Genomic DNA, 14,135 nt, shown 5'->3' on the forward strand with positions numbered 1-14,135 from the left:
GAAATGTAATCTGGGCAAAACCCTGCAGTATTTATCCTGGAAAATGTAATAAAAAATAATCAGAATATTGTCTCTATTGCTGAATCAGTAGCCTGGAAATCACTGCAGAAGTTTTACCTGTGGGAGGCTATGGGAACCCTCTTGTGTCATGTGCTCTCAAATGTGAATGAGCAGGCCAAGAACTAAAGATATTCAAAAGATTTTATATGTCCAAATAGGCAGTTCTGGAAATACCTCAACATTGTTTGGATATTACATTTGACATGAAATAAAAAGGCATATGAAATACTTTGCCCAAGTTCCGTTCCAAGTTCTCTTTCTGACCAGAAATTTTCATCTGACCATTGTTAAAAGTCTGATCCATGCCGGGGAAGTCAGGCATTCCAAATTCTGGCAGACCTAAAGAATGGAGGTTAAAGATATTCCTGAGCATGCCCCTTGAAGGAATCTTGTGTCACTCAACTAGCCTGTCCCTAAATGTTACTCCTCAAATTGTCACTACTGCCATCAACATTCAGAATCATGTTTGAAAAGCGTATGCTCTTCTACATATCTCTTATATTCTGCATTGAAAATGACTTTTAGAAATTCATACTTCATAGTAACAGAAAATATACTAACCAGGAAGATCTTTTGCCAAATTAATACTTCTGTTAGTCTAAATTCTTTTAGTTTTAATCAACAGAAACTCTCAAGATAAAATACAGAATTAGCTCTCAAGATAAAATTAGCTCTCAAGATAAAATACAGAATTTATTGAGAAGATATTAGGGTATATAAAGTAATTTAGGATATGTTTGGAAATAAAACTGATTGAAGGGTAGGGCCATAACAATTAGAAACAAGGACTTGACCATTTTTTCTATCCTGCTGGTTTCATTCCCTTTTGCTGCAGACCAGCTTCCTTCACATGGAGAAAAATGCACGTATATTTCAAGAGCCTAAAAGTTATTTTAAAACTATTATAAGTTGACTCATGCCTTTTCTGGTACCAAGTTTGGAAATATTGGTGGGCTTACATCAGTTCTAAACTAGGGCTAGGAAGCAGGAGATTTGTGTTTGTTGGTTTAATAATATGACTGCTCCCATTTGTTTTACAAGAGTCCAATGGGGTGGAGACATAGGCACTCCCTGGAAAAGGGGAGGCAAACGCATATCTGCATGTGTCAGTATTCACCAACACCAATGATTTGAAATTAAGGGAATCACAGTTAACCTTTTCTTCATAATTCTTGTATTTTATGTGTCTGCAAATATTAAAGAAATTTTACTTCACAATCAGGGCAACAGATAGATGGTAGCTCAATTACTTTGAACATCCAGGCATTTGTCTGTGGAATGGTCATAGGTGACAATGGCAGCTCAGCACTGATGCTGAATTTCTGTATACTGCTCAGCTCACTAAAGAAAACTGATGCCCAGTAGTAAGGGCAAAGTAGACTATCTGGAGTGGTGGCAATCGAGGGTCGTTCCTCTTAAAATGGGAATTAAAATCAGTGAGGCCTGTGACATCTATTTCTTCATCAAAATCTTCCATAGAACATTCATTTTGGCTAGCACAGTAGCCATTAGCATCTTTTTAAGTGGATTTTTTGTTACACACCTAGATGCTCCCTTAATAATATGTCAAAGGAAGAGATGTAATAGCAAAATGACTTAAATATATGAATTTGTTCTTGGCCTTTCTATGTTTCTGACTGACTGCAGTAATCGTTATCTGACTGGGGCTTTTGATAACTGCATTACTTCTGGTTATCAGCATAGTCACAAAAAAATTAAAAATTCTTGTGAATTCTAGGACTTTCAGAAGTTGGCACCATACTTACAGACCCCATTATGAATATTAATGGCTGGAGAACAGCAAATGCCATTTCCCCTAGGGTATTACCATTAGTACCCAATCATCAGTAGCCCCTGTCACTTGTGGCAATGAAGGTCATTTTCAAGATAATATTAATTTGTATATCAAATGAGAGAAGAAAGCTCACTACTACTACTTTGAGATTTGGTCTTTCTCTTACCTTTTCCAAAAAACATATTTGATTAATTCCTGACAAACTTCTTTACGTATAGAAATGCATGTTTTGAAACAGGCCCAGAGATCCCAATGTGTACTACTTCCTTGGTATCTTAATTTACAAATGTTTTACGGGTAAAGTCTAGAATTTAAAGGCATCTCTAAAGGATTAATACTTTTGTCTTTCTTAGACTGATCTGGAATACCTTGAGAAGAGCATTACTTCCATGTATCAGCATAGTCACCAAAAAGTTGAGAAAAATCTATCATGATACATAAATAATGATGCCTCAAACAATTTTAGAAATCTACAGCTACAAATACACAAACCCCATAGTGGTTTGTGTATTTGTGTGTGTGCATTTGTGCCTGTATATGTGTGTGTCTCTGGTGGGTGGCTTTAGTAGACAGTGGCAATAAAATGCAGAGATAAATACCAGAGTAACATTGCTTCTCCAAAACTTTTCCACATTAAGATTTTTTTTCTTTAATCTATGAATGTATTTAATAAAGTTAGCATTAGCAACATATTGTAGAAGAGTTTATATTTTCAAATGAAAGGAAGTTATGTCTTGCAAATGGAACAATCCCAACATTATTGAGTTTAGAATTTTCGTGACCTTTTTGGCCTTGAAGGAGCAGCCCAGGAGAAGGAGCTGTGAAGTAGACATGGTAAATTTTCCCCCAGTGAGATCAGGAAACAATAAAGTTGACAATAGGATCTGACGGGATGAGGGTGAGGTTAGTGTAGCAGATGTGTGCAAGGGTAGGGTGGTTCCTATCTTTACTTAAAATTTCATATTTTGTTTCTCATGGGTGTTTACATTAAATTTTAATTTTTACAGTATTGCAACAAATAGTATTTATCTCCAAGTTTTGGGATAATGACTTAAAATTTGTATCTGAGTTACTTGCTTCACCCTTGTCCCAGTTGTTGGTTGTTTCCAACTTGCAAGTTCAAATGACCATCAATATGGTAACAGTGATGGGTACAACTGGAATTCGAGCAAAGAAATCTGAAGCAAGTCCTATTCCAAATATGGAGTGGCAGGAGCAACGGTGGAAGAATCCAAAGACATCCAAGCAGATCTCATGAGCTGGAGTCCTGCAGACTGGGAATGGAACAGCACCTGTGTGATCATGATTGTCCAGGAAAAGTGTTTATAAGTTTTTCTTCCAGGAGACATGCAGCCAAGTCAGTGTGCTAATTTTGTTGAGAATTTGTGCATCTATGTTCATGGGAGATGTTGATCTACAATTTTTTTTCCTGTAGTATCCTTGTCAGGATTTAGTCTCATCAAATGACTTGGCAATTGTTTCCTCCGCTTCTTATTTTATGAAAGAGTTTATGTAAGATAGTTATTATTTCTACTTTATGTATTTGATAGAATTTACTGCAGAACCCAACCATGAATGACGTTTTTTTGTGGGAAGATTTTGAATTGCACACTCAATTTCTTAGATAAATATGCTGCAATTCTAATTTTCTGTTTCCTCTTCTGTCAGCAGCTGGCAGCTTCTGTTTTTTAAGCAAATTTGTCTATTTTATGAAAGATGTTGAAGTTATTGTCATGAAGCTATTGATAATATTTCTTTCTCATCTTTCAATATATTTAGAATCTGCAGTGAGGCCTCCACTTCACTATGGATATTGGTAATTTATGTTTTCCCTCCTTTTGTCTTTATTGGTATTTCTGTCAATGTACCAATTTTATTAATTTTGAAAAACAAGCCTGTCATTGGTTTCACGACTTTTCCTATTACTTTCTGTTTTCTTTCTTTTCTCAGAGAAAAAAAGGCTGGAGTGCAGTGATGCAATCATCGCTCACTGTGACATCAAACCCCTAGCCTCAAGAGATCCTCCTAAGGCCAGGCATGGTGGCTCACACCTGTAATCCTAGCACTTTGGGAGGCCGAGGCAGGTGGATCACCTGAGGTCAGGAGTTTGAGATCAGCCTGGCAAACATGGTGAAACCCCATCTCTACTGACAATACAAAAATTAGCCAGGTGTGGTGGCGGGAACCTGTAATACCAGCTACTAGGGAGGCTGAGGCAGGAGAATCACTTGAACCCCCGGGGTCGGAGGTTGCAGTGAGCCAAGATCATGCCACTTCACTCCAGCCTGGGCAAAAGAGCAAAATTCCATCTCTCTCTCTCTCTCTCTCAAACACACACACACACACACACACACACACACACAAAAGAGACAGAGAGAGAGAGAGATCTTTCTGCCTCAACCTCCTGAATAGCTAGGAATACAGGTGCATGCCACCAAATCCAGCTAATTGTTTTTATTTTTGTAGAGACATTGCCTCACCATGTTGCCTAAGTTGGCCTCAAACTTCTGGGCTTAAGCAATCCTCCCACCTCAACCTTAAAAAATGCTGGGATTACACGTGTGAGCTACATTTTCTAGCTTCCTTTTTGTTTCCTATTTTATGGATTTCTGCTCTTCTGTTTTTATTTCTTTTATTCTATGTATTTTGAGATTAGTTTTCTCTTTTTCTAGCTTCTCTGCAAGCTTAGATCATTGATTCTAAGCTTTTCTTTTCTAACACACTTGAAAATATATAAAAATATAAAGTTATAAATTTCTTCCTTTATATTACTTAAGTCGCACTTCATGAACTTGACTAGTTTGTGTTTTTATTACCATTCAGTTTGAACTATTCTTCTTTGATCCATTGCTTGACTCTAATTGTGTTGCTTAATTTCCAACTATCCAAAGGTAAAATTTTTGATATCCAAAATAATTATTTTTTGGTCTGGGAGCATACTCTGTATAATTTCAACCCTTTGAGATTTATGAAGTCATTAAAAATTATTCAGCATGTAAGTTACCATAGTGAGTTCCCCATGTGTACTTGAAAGAAATGTGTAACCTACAGTTGTTGGTTGAGTATTCTGTAAATATCAATTAAATCAAGTCACTTGATAATGTTTTTAGATCTTCTTTATTCTTAACATTGTTTCTACATGTTCCGCCAATTACTAGGAGAAGAGTGTTAAATTCTTCACCTGTGATTGTGAGGTTTTGTTTTTTAATTATACTTTAAGTTATAGGGTACATGTGCACAACATGCAAGTTTGTTACATAGGTATACATGTGCCATGTTGGTTTGCTGCACCCATTAACTCATCATTTACATTAGATATTTCTCCTAATGCCCCCTCGCCCCCCACCCCATGACAGGCCCCTGTGTGTGATGTTCCCCACCCTGTGTCCAAGTGTTCTCATTGTTCAATTCCCACCTATGAGTGACAATATGTGGTGTTTGGTTTTCTGTCCTGGTGATAGTTTGCTCAGATTGATGGCTTCCAGCTGCATCCATTTCCCTGCAAGGGACATGAACTCATCCTTTTTTATGGCTGCATAGTCTTCCATGGTGTATATGTGCCAATTTTCTTAATCCAGTCTATCATTAATGGACATTTGGGTTGGTTCCAAGTTTTTGCTATTGTAAATAGTGCTGCAATAAACATATATGTGCATGTGTCTTTATAGTAGCATGATTTATAATCCTTTGGGTATATTCCCAGTAATGGGATCGCTGGTTCAAATGGTATTTCTAGTTCTAGATCCTTGAGGATAGCCACACTGTCTTTTACAATGGTGGAACTAGTTTACACTCCCACTAACAGTATAAAAGCATTCCTATTTCTCCACATCCTCTCCAGCATCTGTTTGTTGTGAATTTTTTATTTATTTTCAGTTCTATCATTTTTTAATCTCATGTACTTTAAAGCTCTGTTATTACATGCACAATGGATAGCTGCTTAATGAAATGACACTCATTATTATAAAATGTCTCATTTAGTCTCTAGTTTGTCTGATATTAATATAGTCAGTCTACATGTCTTATGCTTAAGGTTTGCATGATATATTTTTTCATTCTTTACTTTCAACCTGTATTTATATTTAAAAAGCATCTTTTTAAAACAACATAGCATTAAATCTTGCATTTTATCTAGTGTTAATATGTTTGCTTTTTAATTGGAGAGTTTATTCCATTTATATGTAATGTAATTATTTATAATATGATTGTCTCTATTGCAATTTTATTCATACCCTCCATTTTCATTCCTATGTTCCCCATTTTCTGTTTTCTTTTGAAATCCTTTGTTCCTCATTTTCTGTTTTCTTTTGACTTAAATATTTTTCATATTCCATTTTATATCCTTATTTGAATTTTTAGCTACAACAGTTTCTGGAGTATTTCTTCTAAGGATGACAATATACTGCATTTTCTTATCATGGTCTACCTTCAATTAGTATTATACTTAAGTTACAATATAAAAAACTTCCAATTATGTAATCTTCATTCTTTTGCCATGACATAGATGGATCAGCACAAGACACAGGACATATATTTGAGAATTCATATGGTGGAAAACCTCTATGAATATAATCAAATGTGAAAATCTCTCAAAAAGATCTTGATGTCTACTCTGTAGAAAATACTCCAAATTGGAGACAAATATAATGAGAGTAATAAACATGAAGAGCTCTCCGCCAGATTTCAAATCTAAATGTGCACTAGAGAACTCATGCTGCAGGGAAATTATGTGAATTCAGTGAATGCAAGAAAGTCTTCACTGATCTTTCACTTGTTGAAAACACACATGGCATCACACACTGAACACATACCCTATCAAAGTAAGGAATACAGGGAATCCTTTATGTGTTCCCTGTATTTTAGGAATCATGAAAAATTTCACACTGGAGGAGAATTCTATGAATAGACATGTAAGCAAGCCTTTGTTCATTCTTCATTTATTGATGTACATGTAAGAACTCACAGTGGGCTGGGCACAGTGGCTCATGCTTGTAATTCCAGCACTTTAGGAGGCCAAGGCGGGTAGATCACCTGAGGTTAGAAGTTCAAGACCAGCCTTACCAATATGGTGAAACCCTATCTCTACTAAAAATACAAAAATTAGCCAGGTGTGGTGACGTGCACCTGTAATCCCAGCTACTCAGAAGGCTGAGACAGGAGAATTGCTTGAACCCAGGAGGTAGAGGTTGTAGTGAGCCAGGATCATGCCACTGTACTCCAGCCTGGGTGACAGAGCGAGATTCCATCTCATAAAAAAAAAAAAAGGACTCACAGTGGACAGTGGAGATAAGCCTTATGAGTATAAGAAATGTGAAAAAGCTTTCAATTTTCTTTAATCTTTTAGAAAACATGTGAAAACTCTCACTGAAGAGAAATCTTACTAACATAAAAATGTAGAAAAACCTTAAGTTGCCCCAATCTTTTAGGGCATATGTGATAACTCATATTGTAATTTACCCTACGGATATAAAAGAATGTGAGATAGGCTTGATTTCTTCCACATCTCTTGCTGTACATGTAAGAACTAACATTGAAGAGAGGATTTATCAATATAGAGAATGAAGAAAAGCCTTCATTTATTCCTCAAAACTTCCTGTTCAAACGAAAATAAACCAAAAAGGAGCTTTACACATGTAAGAAAGATGGGCAAGTATACAGTTTGCCCTCCTCTTTCAATAGAAATGTGAGAATAAGCACTGAAGACAGCCTCTATGATTGTAAACAATATGAAAAATCCTTCATTTATTCTTCATATTTTACCATTCATGTGATAATACATATTGGAGAAACATTGTGTGATGGTTAATTTTATGGGTCAATTTGCCTGGGTTAAGGATACTCAGGTAGCTGGTAAAGCATTAATTTTGGAAAATCATTAATTTTGGGTATATCTGTGAGGGCGGTCCAGAAGAGATTGACATTGGAATCAGTGGTTTGAGTAAGGAAGATCAGGCCTCATCCAGTTTGGCTGGGCACCATTTAATCAATCGAGGGCCTAGATAGAACAAAAAGGCATAGGAAAGGTGAATTTGCTCTCCCTTCTGGTCCTGATACACCCATCTTTTCTTGCCTTGGATATAAGAAGTCCAGGTTCTCTGGTCTTTGGGACTTATGCTAGTGGCCCTCCAGGTTCTTGGGCCTTCAGACTTGGACTGAGCTATGCCACTAGCTTCCCTGGTTCTCCAGTTAGCAGATGGCATATGATGGGACTTCTCAGCCTCCATAATCATGTGAGCTGATTCTCATAATAAGTTCTCTCTATCTATCCATCTATCTATCTTCTAATGGTTCTGTTTCTCTGGAGAACCCTGACTAGTAAACACACTGAATGTATGAAATGCAGAAATATCTTCAGCTATTCCTCATCCCTTACAAAACAGTGTGAGAACTCACACTGGAGAGAAATTCTATTAGTATAAGGAGTGTAGGAAAATCTTATTTGGGTCTAATTTTTTCAAATTGAGGTAAAATTCACATTAAAGAGGAACCATGTAAGTGCAAGAAACATAGGAAAGTGTAATCCCTCACACTGTAGAAAACATGTGAGAACACATACTGAAAAGAAATAAATGTATAGAATGTGAGAAAACGTTCAAGTCTTTTTCATGCCTTAGTCAGCAAGTGAGAACTCATACTGGGAGATACGACTGTAAAGAATGTGGAAAATCCTTCAGTGTTTTTCCTCATATTTTCAAAGACATGTGAAAACTCACATTGGAAACAAACCCATTGAATGTAATTCATGTGGGAAGGTCTTCAGATACATCTCTTCTTATTCGTATAATTGACACCAGAAGACAAATCTTTAAAATCTTGTAAATATGAAAATGTTTTATTAGTATCTCATCCTTGAAGTGGACCCCAGCTCATAATTTATAGTTTTTATTTTCTAATAAAAACTTCTGTGATGACAACTATTGCTCCCAGTACCCTTTCAGCTATCTCACATAACTTTTGATACATATTATTTTTATTATAGTTTACTAAGTGTCTAATTTCCATTGTGAAGTCTCCTTGGACCTATAAGCCCAAAATAAAATAATTAAAAATTTATTTTATTTTTGTTTCTAATTAAATTTCATTGCAGTTAATGCAAGTGGTCATTGTGCTATTGAGTTTGGTACTTTAGAGGTTTCTTTTTTCTGGCTTACCATAGCAGATCCTAGGATTTGCTTACCTGATATCTATTCTGCCCTTCTTCCTTACTAAGAAAACTTACAATTTTTCAACTTCACTGGTGAAAGAGGTATCTTCAGCAAAATTTTGCAGAGAGTGTACTCTACAACTAATTGTCCTGGTCAATATAGTTGATAGAAATTTAAAAATGGGCAAAGTTATTGAAAAAGGACAGTTTCATCTCAGACCTGATGATTTAACCTTCTGTATTTTGCTACTGCTTCAACTTTAACACAGCCCTTCAAGTTGAAAAGAGGGAACTTGCAGCCATGTGGATGAAAGTAGGGGTAATGATGATTGTGCTGGACTGTGTTATATGGCTTAGAAATAGATTTCCCAGAATCCTCTTTGTCTATAGTTTATAGGTTAGAGTTGAACAAAAGAGGAAACTGAATGAGATTTGGAGTGAAGAAATAAAATGGAAGCCATAAATCTCAAAAGGATGTGGCAGTAGCAGATTGACAAACAGATCTAGAAGTACTCATCAGTTCCAAACTTTAAAAATGTCTTTTTGATTACTGGTTGTGTTGAACAACATCAGCACTGAGCCAATCACCTAAGCATTTAACTTCAATTCCCTCAGAAGTAGTAGCTTCCAGGCTGGGCACAGTGGCTCACACCTGTAGTCCCAGCACTTTGGGAGGCTGAGCCTGGCAGATCACTTGAAGCCAGGAGTTCGAGACCAGCCTGGCCAACAAGGCAATACCCTGTCTCTACTAAAAATACAAAAATCGGGATGCCTGTAATCCCAGCTATTCAGGAGGCTGAGGCAGGAGAATTGCTTGAACCTGGGAGGTGGAGGTTGCAGTGAGCCGAGATCCTGCTACTGCACTCCAGCCTGGGTGACAGAGTGGGACCCTGTCTCCAAAAAAAAAAAAAAAAAAAAAAAATACAAGTGGTAGCTTCCACAAACATCTCTATGAGCTCATCATCTTTCATGACCTCACTTTGGTGACTAGACAGGCATAGCTGCCTGAATTTCCTTGCAAGCTTAAACCTACTCATTCATATCACTGTTGCAGAATTTCAGGATTAGAGGCTTTCTTTAATATTCTGACTCCATTTTCTCCACATTTATCAAAGGTCTAATTTTTATGGTGAGCATGTACTTCCCATAATACTTCTCAAGGCCATGTTTCTCCTAGTCATACAATATTTCAGGAAAAATGAACAAATAAGTAAACTTATTCCCCTATTGTATTGTTCAGTGGCTACACCATCCTTGCCCTACCTATCTCTGGACTCTCCTAGGAGAAAAATAAGCACTTTGTTGATTCATGGAGCATATCTTGGGAGTTTTCTGTTATTCAAGACCAAACAAAACCCCTAAATAATAAATGTAGTATGTGTTAAATTAAAACAATCAATGTAATGTAATTCATCATATTAACAAAATAAAGGAGCTAATTTGAATTTAGATACATAATAGATATATAGAAAGTCTTTAAAAAAATTCCAAATGGGCCAGGCACAGTGGCTCACACTTGTAATCCCAGCACTTTGAGATGCCAAGGTGGGAGGATTGCTCCAGCCTGGGAGTTCAAGACCAGCCTGAGAAATATGGCCACAAAATATTTATGCATCGTAAAGGATTCTTCATGTGTGTACCATTAATTATTGAAGTGACCTTGTTCATTCTTTCACATAAGTTTAATGTTTAGTTTGAGGCATGAAGAAGAAAAGGTTTTCCATTCTTCAGTGTAAGCCTTTTTGTCAGGTATTTGTTTAAGAAAAATGAAATTAAGGAAACATTGTTCAATGTTTTTTGTTTTGTGAGCATATCAGTGCTTTACTGTCAGCCACAGCTGTGAAAGTCTTGCCATTTCAGACTTGGGAGACTAGATGGCTGTTGTCATTGCTGATCCTGTGAGAATGTGAAACTGGGTAACATATGAAATGCAAAATAAAACAAAATCAAAATAAAAAAATACAAATGCCCCTTCATTAGTATATCCCTATTTGCATTAATGAAGTAAATGTATGGGCCAGGAAAGGTGGCTCACGCCTGTAATCCCATCACTTTGGGAGGCCGAGGCAGGCGGATCAGCTGGGGTCGGGAGTTCAAGACCAGCCTGGCCAACATAGTGAAACCCCATCTCTACTAAAAATACAAAAATTAGCTGGGCATGATGGCAGGCACCTGTAAACCCAGTTACTCAGGAGGCTGAGGCAGAAGAATTGGTTGAATTCAGGAGGCAGATGTTGCAGTGAGCTGAGATCATGCCATTGCATTCCAGCCTGGGCAGTAGTGTGAGACTCCATCTCAAAATAAATAAATAAATACAAATGTATGAAAATCTATGGACTCTCCCAAAGAAAAGACTCTGCAGATGACTTTTCTAGAGTCATCTAATAAATCCACTCTAATATGTTTGACACTTCTGACCCCTTCAGTACTCTCCAAGGCAGTTCTGGTAACTCCAACTCATTTATTGTAGTCCATAATTATGCCTAAGCTTCAAGAGGCCATCCCAGCAATGTGTTAGTTCTTATCATAAGTGTCATTGCCAGGAGGCAATTCTGAAGTACAGATCTGAAGTCAAGAGAGGGTACCTTCATACCCTAAACACTCCTCTATCCAGCAGCGTATTACACACACACACACACACACACACACACACACAAATGTATGTTCAATATTAATTTCCAAGCATAATCCCCTGTTTCTGCTGGTACATATTAGCCATGCCTTGTAGCTTCTTTAGTGAATATAATTTTTTAAAATTTTCTTTCCTTTTCTTTTCTTTTTTTTTTTTTTTTTTTTTGACGGAGTCTCGCTCTCTCGCCAGGCTGGAGTGCAGTGGCACAATCTCAGCTTACTGCAACCTCCACCTCCCAGGTTCAAGTAATTCTCCTGACTCAGCCTCCTGAGTAACTGGGACTACAGGTGCATGTCACCATGCTCAGCTAATTTTTTTGTATTTTTAGTAGAGACAAGGTTTCACCGTGTTGGTCAGGATGGTCTTGATCTCCAGACCTTGTGAGCCGCCTGCCTCGGCCTCCCAAAGTGATGGGATTACAGGCATAAGCCACTGGGCCTGGCCTAAATTTTATTTTCTAATGAATAGGATTTATTTTTCTCATGAGCAGGAATTGTACTTTCCAGCTCAGGTCATTATTTAACCTTAGTTATAGATTTAAAAGCAGTGGGGACAGGTCTTGAATAGGGTAAGTTTCATCTTGCAAGGCATTAATATCAGATGAAGGCTTTACATTATCTCCAAGCAATGAAAGGCTTTATTTCCCTAGAAAAGAGGAGGATCCATGGCTAGAAAGTGTTCAAGGGAATCTGAGAATATAAGTATCTCAAGTACATCCAACCAAATGTCCTCATCCCAGGAATCAGAGTATGTGGAACATTTCTTTCCTAACAAGATTCTAACTTTAACAAAGAAAACTTAGATGATTGTGTTTTCATTCTGCTTTGTAGCTCTGGCACTAACACATTCAAATACTGAGCCTGATTTTCAGTACATCTAGCCCTTCAGCTGTAGAAAAGAGATGTCTTTTAAAATTTTTCCATGGAAGGCCTTTGGCTTTCACAGTGTTCTCTAAATTGATAGGTGGATAATTTGAGCTAATCATGCTATATATTCAGGGCTTACAGTCAGCAGAAAAAAGAAGCAAACTTCACAATCCTTTCAATTACATTGTTTCCATTTGTGTCATGTGCAGAAGCTATTGCATAAGCCAGTAGTTATCTTATACCTGTTGCTCATTTCAACTCTCCACAGAGTCTTAGTAAGTGTGATGCTACAGCATGACAGGGATTATCACAACCCCACTTTCTACCAGCATTGGATTGCTGCCATGTGACCAGCAAGTAATTCAAGTTCAGAATCCCATCCTTAGAGTCTGCTTTCTAAGTTGCTGTCTTTGTTGAGTTCTCCCAAAAGCAGACCTAGAGACAAGGACTTAGGTGCAATTAATTTATTTAAAAAGTTTTCTAGAGAAGCACCAGTGAGGAAGTGTGGAAACTGAGAAAAAGGAGGGAGAAACATTAATAAATTAAAAATTATTATTTTAATAAGCAGATTACCATTGTGAATACATGGGCCTCAATCTTGCTAGGGAACTCTATGAGGAATTGTGTGGAACATGCTATAGAATTGTCCCACCAAGGAACCAGAAAGTTAGTGGTAGACTGATATCACCTTCCATCCTTCATTAAGTGTTAACCCTAAGGGCATTAAATTTCTGGAAATTCCAGATTGCAGTATGAATGGGCAGAGCAAGCTCTTATGGCATCACATCAAAGAAAACCCTCCCAGGAAAAGAAGCAGAAAGACAAAAGTGCTTGACATGATGTATTAGTCAATTTTCACACTGTTGATAAAGACATACCTGAGACTGGGGAGCAAAAGAGGTTTAATTGGACTTACAGTTCCACATGGCTAGGGAGGCCTCAGAATCATGGCAGTAGGTGAAAGGCACTTCCTACATGGCAGTGGCAAGAGAAAATGAGAAAGATGCAAAAGTGGAAATCCCTGATAAAACCATCAGATCTCATGAGACTTACTCACTACGACCAGAACAGTAGGGGGGAAACTGCCCTCATCATTCAATCATCTCCCACCAGGTCCCTCCCACAACACGTGGGAATTATGGAAGTACAATTCAAGATGAGATTTGAGTGGGGACACGGCCAAACCATATCACATGAGAAGCTGCTGTAAGCTTGCTAAAAAGTCTTCATTTAACTGCGGGTAAACTCTGAAGTGGGCCAAGGGAATATAGGACAGGCATCAATAGCGTCTGCTACACTGCTGCATTTGGTTGTACAAGCAAAGGGTTGAGAAGTAGCTGTGGAGGGAAGGTTCAGCATTCCAGTGTCACCAGGAGCAATAGCCAGATTGAGTGTTCCTGTATCTAGGAGCAACTGTGTGGGTATTGAGAGGTGGTAGCAACAGTAGAAGTGGCCTACTAACCCTGGGTCACAGGTGTAGCAAGTTGTTCTTGGAACTCAATAGTTCCTGAGTTCCACTTATCCACACATTCCAATGATGCTATAAAAATCTAATTATCTCTATTAAATATTTTTCTGCTTAAACTGATTACAGTTGTTTTTGTTATGTGCCCTGAGCCTCAAAAATATATTTTGTGC

Source organism: Hylobates moloch, unplaced genomic scaffold (genome assembly GCF_009828535.3).
Source record: "Hylobates moloch isolate HMO894 unplaced genomic scaffold, HMol_V3 SCAFFOLD_6, whole genome shotgun sequence".
NCBI classification, from domain to species: domain Eukaryota; kingdom Metazoa; phylum Chordata; class Mammalia; order Primates; family Hylobatidae; genus Hylobates; species Hylobates moloch.